Source organism: Bidens hawaiensis, unplaced genomic scaffold, assembly GCF_021521415.1.
Source record: "Bidens hawaiensis isolate Kalapana, Puna unplaced genomic scaffold, B.hawaiensis_p1.1 tig00009361_1, whole genome shotgun sequence".
Classification (NCBI taxonomy): domain Eukaryota; kingdom Viridiplantae; phylum Streptophyta; class Magnoliopsida; order Asterales; family Asteraceae; genus Bidens; species Bidens hawaiensis.
Window position 1 is genome coordinate 228277 of NW_027491690.1, and position 10528 is coordinate 238804.

The window sequence follows — 10528 nt, forward strand, 5'->3', positions numbered from 1 at the left end:
AAGATTCTAAGCTATAAATACTTTTTTTAATGAAAAGGGCCATGATTTTAGAATACCCCTTAAGCTATAAAAAATGCTTAGTTGATCCTATGCGCTTGTGAAATGTTGGGGTTCCAATGTGAGAGAGAAGGAAGTGATAGAGAAAGAATACAAGAGAAGCAACGGTCAAGAGACCCACAACATATCGTTAATACATTGTTAACCAATATTATTAGTTAATCACACATTGCTTGTAAATAGCACATTCTAAACGCCACACTTATGATAAAAGTGTACTTACATCATATAGAACTAGAACAGAAGTGATTGTTTGGTCGCAATTGTGACTTTATTCTTCTAGTTAAACTCAAATTAAACAGTTCAGGTTAATTTTTCACGATAAGTAATAATAATCAAAATATGAAAAACCAAATCTGTTTATAAGAAATATTCTTTTAAGGAATAAACTATAAAGTGTTATTAAAAAAAAACATAACGAAGGTGCACATGCAACATGTTTAATGACGACACAGGTACTGGTTTTGAAAATGTTAATATGTCCTATCTTCTGGATAAGTCTGCCACCAACCATCTCACTTGTTCACATCTGATGCAAAAGTTGTGTTTTGCTAGGATGAATAAGAGTAACATAAAAAGCACATGAAAAGGGTGAAAATAACATTAGAGGTGCACAAACTGAAACCGGTAACAAAGAGATCACAAATGGTACTTATCAGTTCGGGTGATTTTTTCTTAAAAGTCGGTTTTATCCGGAACCGGTTTTGACTTTCGTTGATTAAATCCGAATAGGTTAGTCGATCTAGACAAAAATTCAGTTTGTGCAACTCTGCTCATCATTATTTCGAGCTGGATATGCATAAAATAAGTATAAAGCACATAAAGGATTATTGTTCCAACATAATCGTATTTTAAAATTTAGATCAAAGTAGTAAATTCCCTAGCGCAATATGGTGGAAATTCAGTTTCGATTCGGTTCGGTTTGTTATGGTGCTGGACACTGACACTCAGTAAAACAATCGAAAGAAAAAACCAAAGAAATATAGTTGTGATATTCACAAAAAGAATAACGACAAGTGTTGCATATCGATTACCACCACCCCCTACCCACCGTCCACCACCACCCACCACTACCACTATCACCGTCTGCCACCACCACTACCAAAGTTCGTAAAAAACAAACACTTTTCTTCTTGCAAACTGCAAAGGTTTATTTCACCTCTTCTTCTACAGATGTCTGCGGATGTTGTCCACAGACTACAAACATTTTACATCTGAAAAACAAACAACACCTTAGTTTTAACATCTTTAGTCTACGACTTGCATTTTCTTGTATCTAATAGGTGGTTGGTGTATTGTTGATACCGGATTTTGCAAGTTGGGTTTTTGTTTTGTAAGATCATGCTTCATTTATCGCATCTTCAATTATTTTGCTTTATTTGCAATTTAAATACCTTGAATTTTCTATATTAATTATAGTTTGAGTTCGAGAGCAACCTCGTGATCTTTTTAAAAAAAGAGTAAAGGACGATTAAAATACATGTAAGCACTGTTTATATGAGTTCAATGTACATTTATGTAAAGTAACTTTTTTTTTTGGTTTAACTGGTTTGTCTTGTCCATAACACTGCTTACGTCTTCTCAAATTATATAGATAAAAGTAATGCTTAGTGTCAAAAACTTTTAAGTAGCTAACTGTTTGAGGTTTTAGGTAATATGTCTGAATGGAGTACCAATATTATGTTGTCCGGTGGTGTTTGTTGTACGCTTGTGTTATTCTTCATAATATGATTTTAGAGGACAACGGGTTAGCGATTTATCAACATAACTCAAATGAGGATGCCCCTATGTATGAAGAAATCAACGAACACAAAAAACGAAGAAACCGTCAAGAAATTTGAAGCCGAGAGATTCATGACGCATTAACGGCGGACTTGATCGAATGTATTCACGTTCGTTCAAGCAATCGGTAGTTTATTTATGTAACTTTTATTGATGCTTTTATTTTAAAATTATTGTAACTTTTCTTGTAATGTTTTATTTATGTTTATTAGTCTTTGAATGTATTGTAATTTTTATTAATCAATTAAATTTTTATTAGTTAATATAAAAAACAAAAGATTAAAAAAATCATAATAAAATAATTGAGGTTTCACATACTCTGTTTCACACAGTGTATTTCCAGTGAGAAATGTGGATGTGAAATGGGTATGTGAAAGCTGATGTGCCGCAGACGTGGCAGAGAGAGAATGTTTCACTAGCTTGTTTCACCTCACCCATTTCCATTGCTCTTAATTTAAAATCAAACTGATTTAGTTACTAGGTTCAAGTCTTTTAAACTCCATTTGTACAACGATTTTTATGTTATAAATTAAATTATAGTACTGTATTTTTACTTTTTAACGGCAAATTATATAATAATACTAGTGGTTGTTGATAGTATAAAGAAAATAAATATATAATATTTAACGAATGGTAAACCAACCACTACACGTATCAAACTTTTCTAACGTTTTTAATATAATGCCTTATATTAAAGTTTTATAATAAATAAACACTCTGTTTCATCGTAACACCTTGTTCAACTCAACGCTTGTGATACACAAGTATGTGAGTTCAGTGAAGAAACTTGGGATAAGTTATCGAGGTAACCGAAATCATTGACTCAAAAATCTTTAGGTTGGTGATACGGTTCGTGTCTAGTCCTAGTGTTTTAGTTGTTGAGAAAATTTTCAGTTCTTCCCAATACTTCCTATATTAAGTGTAAGGTCGTCTTCAAGTTTTTGAGTGCTCAAATCAAATATAAAAATGGGTCTTATGTAATTTGCTTCCCAAAGATAGAGGATATTTCAATTATTTTGTTTATATTTCAACTTTTTAGATAATTTTTAGACCATTTATATAAACTCAAGCCCTTATAAAAATAAAACCTTTTTAATATATAATTATGTATAAATTTTTTTAAAAAATTTGTACCAAGTGAAGGTTAAATCAGAAAATTTTAGGTGGAGGGTTTGAATTAATTTATGTTTTTTTATTCACAATCCAATGGGAGCTTACTATCTTTTTAACAACCAATGTATTATGAACAAAAAACGATTGAAAGTTTATAAGGAATAAGTAGATAAAAATATGAACAAATATATTAAAGAAAAAATAAAACTGAAATCTTAACTTTTATTAATATTCAGGATATTTTTGTTTTAGCGTTTACTCTCCTCACATGAAAAACAAATTGGTTAGAGACTACAAGGGATTGGCAAAAAAGTGTTATGTTAAACGTATTCATCTTTTTATGATTTTTATTGAATATGTTTTTTTTACTAGTAAATCCATCATTATTTAATACTTAGATTAAATGTTACTGATATTTGTATTTTAGAGTTGATCATGTTAGTTGTAATATAAATCTAAATAAGTTGAATGTGGGTTAGATACTTATTTGATCTTATTATAATTTTATAATCATATGGTACTTAGAGGCGAAACATCTATGTCATGGGGGTTTCAAAGGGGGCAACGCACCCCACCCCCTCTTTGCGGGGTCTGGAGGCAACGCTCCTGATAGCAGAGTCCAAGGGGCGGCAGACCCTGACGAGGTCCAAGGAGCAGATTGCCTGGCTGGGGTCAAGGTGTCAAATTAGCTTGTAATTTTTTTTATTTTAGACATTAATTGTTTTATAAAAATGCATTAAAATTTTAATTAAATTACTGGATTTTGGTGTCTAAATAGAGCATATATGATCGTATTTTGAATTTCAAAAGACATTATAACCGCTAAAGACAATTACCAAGACCCCTAAAACTAAAATAAACAGTGTCTTGATCATACAACAAATTACTAGTTCATAAAAAACAGAAAAAATCTTTACTCGTTTCTTGCACTCTAAATTATGAGTTTTACCATATCAATTCATATAGGATGATACGTTTGGCATCACTCAAAAAAAACTAAAACTAAAAACCGATTATTGTCGGTGATTTTTAATATTTTGGATTGAAGATGTAATACATTTATTTTAAACAAAATATAAAATTTATTTCAACCTATAGCTACAGTATTGAAATCACAAAGAGGATCTCAATCCACTTAAATATACAATGGAGCTGCTATTCATACACCCGCACTAGTTTTAGAAAGGGTATATAAAAAAAAGAAATTGTATATAAAATTAATTTATGAATAGCAATAGGGTGTATGAATAGATAATGCCATATACAAATATCTAGCAATATTTTATGTGTCTGATTTTGACATGCAACATGTGTCCAATATACTGTAGCGTGCAGAGGAACCAGTCTACCTATGCTATTGCTAGACAGACTAGGCCACACCTAACCCCAGTTAGATCTTAACCAAACCACACCCACTGGTTGAGTTTATTTAAACCAAAGGAATATGTGAAATCCAGCTGGCCTGAAACCAGTTTCATCTCATTCTCATCTCTCTCTCTCTCTTCCCATCATGTTTCAACAAAAGTTTCACACCACTTTTTCTTGATCAATGGTGAAAAAAAACAAGAGAAAAAACAGTAACATTTTCAACTAAAGTCAGTCACCATGTTTGGTTGTAACTGAAGATCAAATCTCTGTGTGTGTTTTCACCTTGTACTGTGTGTAAATCCCACCATGAAAAGACATGGAACCTCGGATCCCATGATGTGTGAAAACCTAGGTAACATCAAATTTTAAAAACTCATGCATGTCTTGTAGAGGTGCACAAATCGGTTTTTTTGAAAAAACCGGTTCGGTTATTAACCGGACCGGTTTTTTTTATCCAGAAAAAAACCGGTTCGGTTAATAACCGGACCGGTTATTAACCGGTTTTTATCAATGAAAACTCAAACCGGCCAAACCGGTTTGGACCGGTTTAGAAACCGGTTAGAACCGGTTATTAAACCGGTTTTTTTATAACCGGTTTTTAATAACCGGTCTAACCGGTTAACCGGTTTTTTTTTTTTTTTTTTTTTTTTTTTGCTTTAGGGTTTAGGGTTTAGGGTTTCGTTGTTAGCATTCTTTGCTTGGAAGATTAAAAACACATAACTTTCATTTATAGCTTTTACATTAAAAATACAAACATTAAATCGTTATCGCATATTCGTAACTCAAAAATACAAACATTAAAGAATGCTTAGACACGATTACATTAACAAGTTGATGTTTGTTACTCATTTTCTTCGCTACCCGATCCCGAGCTATTCCTTAGGTAATCGTCGTACGCGGCTTCTTCATCGGTCATTGGTTGAGTGTGTCCTTGATTGACCTCGTCTTCATACAAGGCCGCCTCATACTCCATTTCCCCCTCGAGTGAGCGTTGATGTTGTGCCCTATCTAAAGAGTCCAAGTAATCCTTGTAGCAAATCGACATCTCTACAGCTGGTGGAGTGAGTCGAGTCCTCCTAATCGATATAACCCTGCCAGAAACAGAAAAAGCAGACTCCGAAGCTACCGTGGAAGCTTGGACCGTTAGTAAATCTTTGGCCATGGCGGCGAGGATCGGAAACTCATCCTCCTTACCTCTCCACCAAGCCAGCAAATCAAGACTTCTAAATTCATCCGGAGTCATGTGTTTCACAAAGTTGGTACCACCATACCTTCCAAGTTCACTGCTTGGGGTGTTTACCCTTTGACGTTTACCGGCGTCTTCCCAAATCATGTAGTACATCCCCATTTCAAGGTCGGTTTGGGATTGGGATTGGGCAACAGCTCTTAACGAGTCATGAATTTGGGAAGACGACCCGTGTTTTGTAAGGTAAACATCATACATGTTTGCCAAGGTGGTGTTGAAAGCATTCTTTAAAGTTTGGTTATAATGGGGGTTTTGATCGTCGTTTAACTCTAGCTCATCACAAATTTTTTCTATTAAAGCTTCAACACCACCAACATTGATGCAAGGGTTTAACGCAGCCGCACAGGTCAAAACAGCGGGTAGTTGTTGAAAATATTTTCTAAATTTTTCTTTCATTTTTGCACCCATATCAAAATAAGGTGCACCCCTACAATGAATTTCAGTCAACTTTGTGCACATGACAGCAATTTTTGGTAAAGCAATGGGGCTTGTTGGATAGTAAACCCCGGATAAACTAGTTGTGCAAGATTTAAAAATTTGAAGAACCTCCGTAACGATCTCAATCAATAACCAGTTTCTAGGATCGTACGGTGCACATTTACCCCTATTTGACAAAATTTGATGAAACGCAATTAACGATTGTTTTTGTTGGATGGCTTTCTCAAACATTTCACAAGTCGAGTTCCATCTTGTTGGACAATCCCAATTAGGCCCCAACCATTGACAGTTAGCTTCTTCACAAAATTTTTTGTATCTTGAAAATGTTGAATTGTTGCTAAAAACATCTCGTAACATTCTTTTAAAATTGTTTCTTTGCGTTTCGATCACGTTTAACCCATCTTGCACGGCCAAGTTGATAATATGTGCAATGCATCGGCTATGAAAAAACGCTCCATCACAGATAGGTTTATACTTTAATTTTAAATGGCCAACCGCGGCCGTATTGTTGGACGCGTTATCAAACGATATTGAAAAGATTTTATCTTCAATCTTGTATTGTCGAATGACTTTATCCAAGAGTTTAAAAATATTTCTACCCGTGTGCGGGTAATCAAACAATTGAAACGCAACGGTTCGTTTCATCATTTGCCACGACCGGGGGTCAACCCAATGAGCCGTCACACAAATGTATGAGTCGGGCGAACCATTAGGTACCGACCACACATCCGTTGTTAAGTTCACACCAGTTTGTAAGTTTGAAAAGTATGAAATTAGTTCGGATTTAGCGTTTTTCCATGCTTTAAGACAATCTCTTCTAAGGGTCGAACGACTTACGTGTTGGTAGCGTGGTTGAACATACTTTTGCATCATCTCCGTGAATTGAGGGTTGTCGAAGTGGTTGAAAGGAAGTGATTGTTGAATCACAAAGTTGCCAAACTGTTGACGTACCGCTTCAAGGTCGTACGTAAACACCGTTCCTTGATTCGTCATCTCCGGCTGCGAACTACTTCCGGATTCGTCCTTCAAGACCTTGCAAGAGGGCTTTTCTACATGAGCTCTTAAACTGGAGTTTGCTTCTTTGTTATAAAACTTCAAACAATGTTTGCATCTAGCTTTTTGGGTTCCGTTAGACATTTCGCATAGGTCGAAATGTTGCCAAATATCTTGGTTTCGTTTCGTGGGGATGACCCGAACGACGGTTTCTCCCGTGTTCGAGGCACCCATGTTGACCGATGAAGCAGCACTTTGGGAGGCCATGATAATCGACTACGAATTAAGAGTGGTATACTCGAGTATGAAATAAACGACTACGAAAGAAGAGCGTTTGGAGTTGTATAATCGCGTATGAAATAAACGTTTAGAGCGTTTGGAGTTGTATAATCAAGTGTGATCTAACCAATACCCAACCTAAACTATATATAGATGTTTGTGGGGGTAAAATGGTAAAAAAACAAAAAAAAAACAGCTAAAAAACGGTCAAAAAAAAAAAAAAACGGCTATAAAGCCGTTTGGTAACGTTCGAAAACCGGTTTAACCGGTTAACCGGTTATTAAAAAACCGGTTAACCGGTTTTTTTTATAACGGTAATAAACCGGTTATTTTAAAAACCGGTTAACCGGTTTTTTAATAACCGGTTATTTAAAAAAACCGGTTTTTTTTATAACCGGTTATAAAACCGGTTTTGGCTCCAAAACGTATAACCGATACGTAAACCGGTTACGTAAACCGGTCAAACCGGTTTTTAAAAAAACCGGTTTTTAAAAAACCGGTTTCCGGTTGAACCGGCCAAACCGGTTCCGTAACCGGTTTTTTTGAACACCTCTAATGTCTTGTTTGGATATGGGCGTAGCTCACTTGATGTATTTACATAGTAGTTTTTGATAGTATAATTGACGTATTGTAAGTTTTGTCTTTAAAAAAAGTTAAATATTAATACTAATAGTGAGATCTGTTACAATAATAATTGTTAGTAAACTTAGTGTAATTACACTATATAAAATAAAGTAGGATAATAATAATTATTCTATACAAGAAGTGTAGTGTGACAACAGTTATTTTAATGTTAGTATAATTGCTCTATACAAAAAGTGTAGTGTGACAATAGTTATTTTGATGTTAGGATAGTTACTATTGTTATTTGTAGTTTTTCATGATATAAGTTATTTATATTAGATCCAAACATTTAATAATAATAGAAACTCATTTTGTTACTCATTTATTTGAGTTTTGAGTTTAAATCCTTACAAATTCAAGTTAAAGGTTAGGTGGTATTTAAGTGTAAAAAATTGTTATTAAAAGAATTAATAATAATAATAATGACAATAATGAAAATGGATTTGTAAATTTTGTAGAAGAAAGCAGTGGTCAATTTCAGTCAATGTTAGTAAATGGTTTGGACAAAGACGGTGTCGGTGACGGTCAGATCTCCGAGAAGAAGCGGCGGTTGAGTGTGGATCAGGTGAAGGCGTTGGAGAAGAACTTTGAGATGGAGAACAAACTCGAGCCGGAGCGGAATGTGAAGCTGGCTCGAGAGCTTGGTCTCCAACCGCGACAAGTGGCGGTTTGGTTCCAAAACCGCCGAGCGCGGTGGAAGACCAAGCAACTTGAAAGAGACTATGATGTACTTAAGTCCAGCTTTGATTCGCTCAAACACAATTATGACTCACTCAAACATGACAATGATTCACTAGTTAAACAAGTACGTTGTTCCCACTAGTAAATTATGTTTATATATACTTTTGTTTTCTAATTACTAAACCGAAGGGTCATTATATTTTGATAACAATTTTAATAACTTTAAGAACTCAATATGAACCAAACATTTAATTAAATAAGACATGTGGATGAGATTAAATTTAATTAAAAAATAATTTTTGAGACATAATAAAGATTTTTGATAATTACACAACTTTAATTGTTTAAAATTAGTTGCACATGTGTAAAAAGTTGACTCGGTATATAAAAAAATACTGTATTTTTTTTACGTTACTTACGGTTACATATTGCATATGTGTAATGACAATATTTAAAAAAAATAATTGTTTTTCAAGTTCTTAAACCTCAAGATTTAATTAAATACTTTTTTATAAAACAGTTATGTTTTTTCTTGTATAATGCATTTATGATTTATTTATTTATTTTTTAAGTTATGCTTACAATTTTAAAATTATTATGTTTTATGTTACTACTTTTAATTTTCTAATTGTGTTTATTTAAATAACCCAAATTTGATTCAAATTCCAGGATCTTAGTTGTATAGATTTGTGATTAGAATTAGAGTGTGTTTTTGTAGTTAAAAAGTATACTAAATGAATAAAAGTTTATGTTTGCAGATTAAGGAGCTGTATGGAGAACACGAACACAACGACGATAAACCAAAATCGCCAGAAAACATGATTGAAATGGCATACATCCCGGATTTCAAAGACGGGTCATCCGACAGTGATTCAAGTGCGATCTTAAACGAAGACACAACAACCGTAGCTGCCAACATGTTGAAGTGCCAGCAATTTACGGATTCTCAGAAAGCATACCAGCCTCAATTCGTGAAAGTTGAGGAACATGATTTCTTCAGTGGAGACGAGTCTTGCAATTTCTTCTCGGATGATCAGGCTCCGACGTTGCAATGGTATTGTCAGGATCAGTGGAACTTGGCCGAGGAAAACTAGAATCGTCGGTTCATGATTCATTGCCGGTTAATCTCTGATCACTGATGGAAATAATTTTAAATAAGTAATGAAAAGTTGTAAATTTAAAACAAGTATGAAATCGGTGGGCATGAGGGATGTATTTATAGAAGCTTAAGTTTCTGTTTTGGTTAAACCATTGAAGAAGAAAAGGCTAAAAGTAGAATGGAATGGATGAAGCATCATGTAATTTTGGAAAATAATCCAAGTCTTTCAAATCTAGTTGCATTCAATAGATTGAATGTGAAGCATTGAATGGAATGACCAATTATGTGTCCGACCATCGGTGTTGTCCTTGTATTGGTATTGACCGAACACATTGGTGTCTTTAATGATTTTTGTTCTAATACCTGTTTACCGTTTTTTTAAAAAAACATATTGATGACGGGGGTAGCCCAATGAAATAATAAAATGACTGAAACACATTAACGCTAAAGGGTTAAAAGGTTAAAGGCTTCATTTCTCGCCCAAATTTATGAAAACAAGTACACACGTGCTATATTATTATTTTAACTATGGATCAGCGGTCCAAAACTTCCCGCCCATAACGATCAACCCTCTAAGCGAACCGAAGGTCAATTAGTTTGTACACTGGATAAAGAGCTTGGTCTCTCCTTCTATAAAAGGAAGACTTAAGTCATAAACATGGATAATTCTCTTCTTTCTAGAGAAATAAGCTCTTAGCTTGTTTCTTTCTTACTTTAAAAGCTTCATAGCTTCACCAATAACATCATTCAAGAACCGATTCCAAACATCACGGTTCTTAATCCTTGGTGAACTATAACAATCAACAACAAACTAGTGAACCTCCTTCTAAGTTTCGCAAACGTAGAGG

At 34.1% G+C, this 10528-nt stretch overlaps 1 pseudogene across 1 annotated transcript; it reads left to right on the plus strand.

Annotated features, from left to right (window-relative positions):
* The first annotated feature begins 4401 nt into the window (after nucleotides 1-4401).
* Nucleotides 4402-9928, plus strand: LOC143532114 (homeobox-leucine zipper protein ATHB-16 pseudogene; annotated as a pseudogene). The gene is made up of 3 exons (XR_013135120.1): nucleotides 4402-4672; nucleotides 8359-8722; nucleotides 9327-9928. The product of XR_013135120.1 is annotated as a homeobox-leucine zipper protein ATHB-16 pseudogene (transcript).
* Nucleotides 9929-10528: the final 600 nt, after the last annotated feature.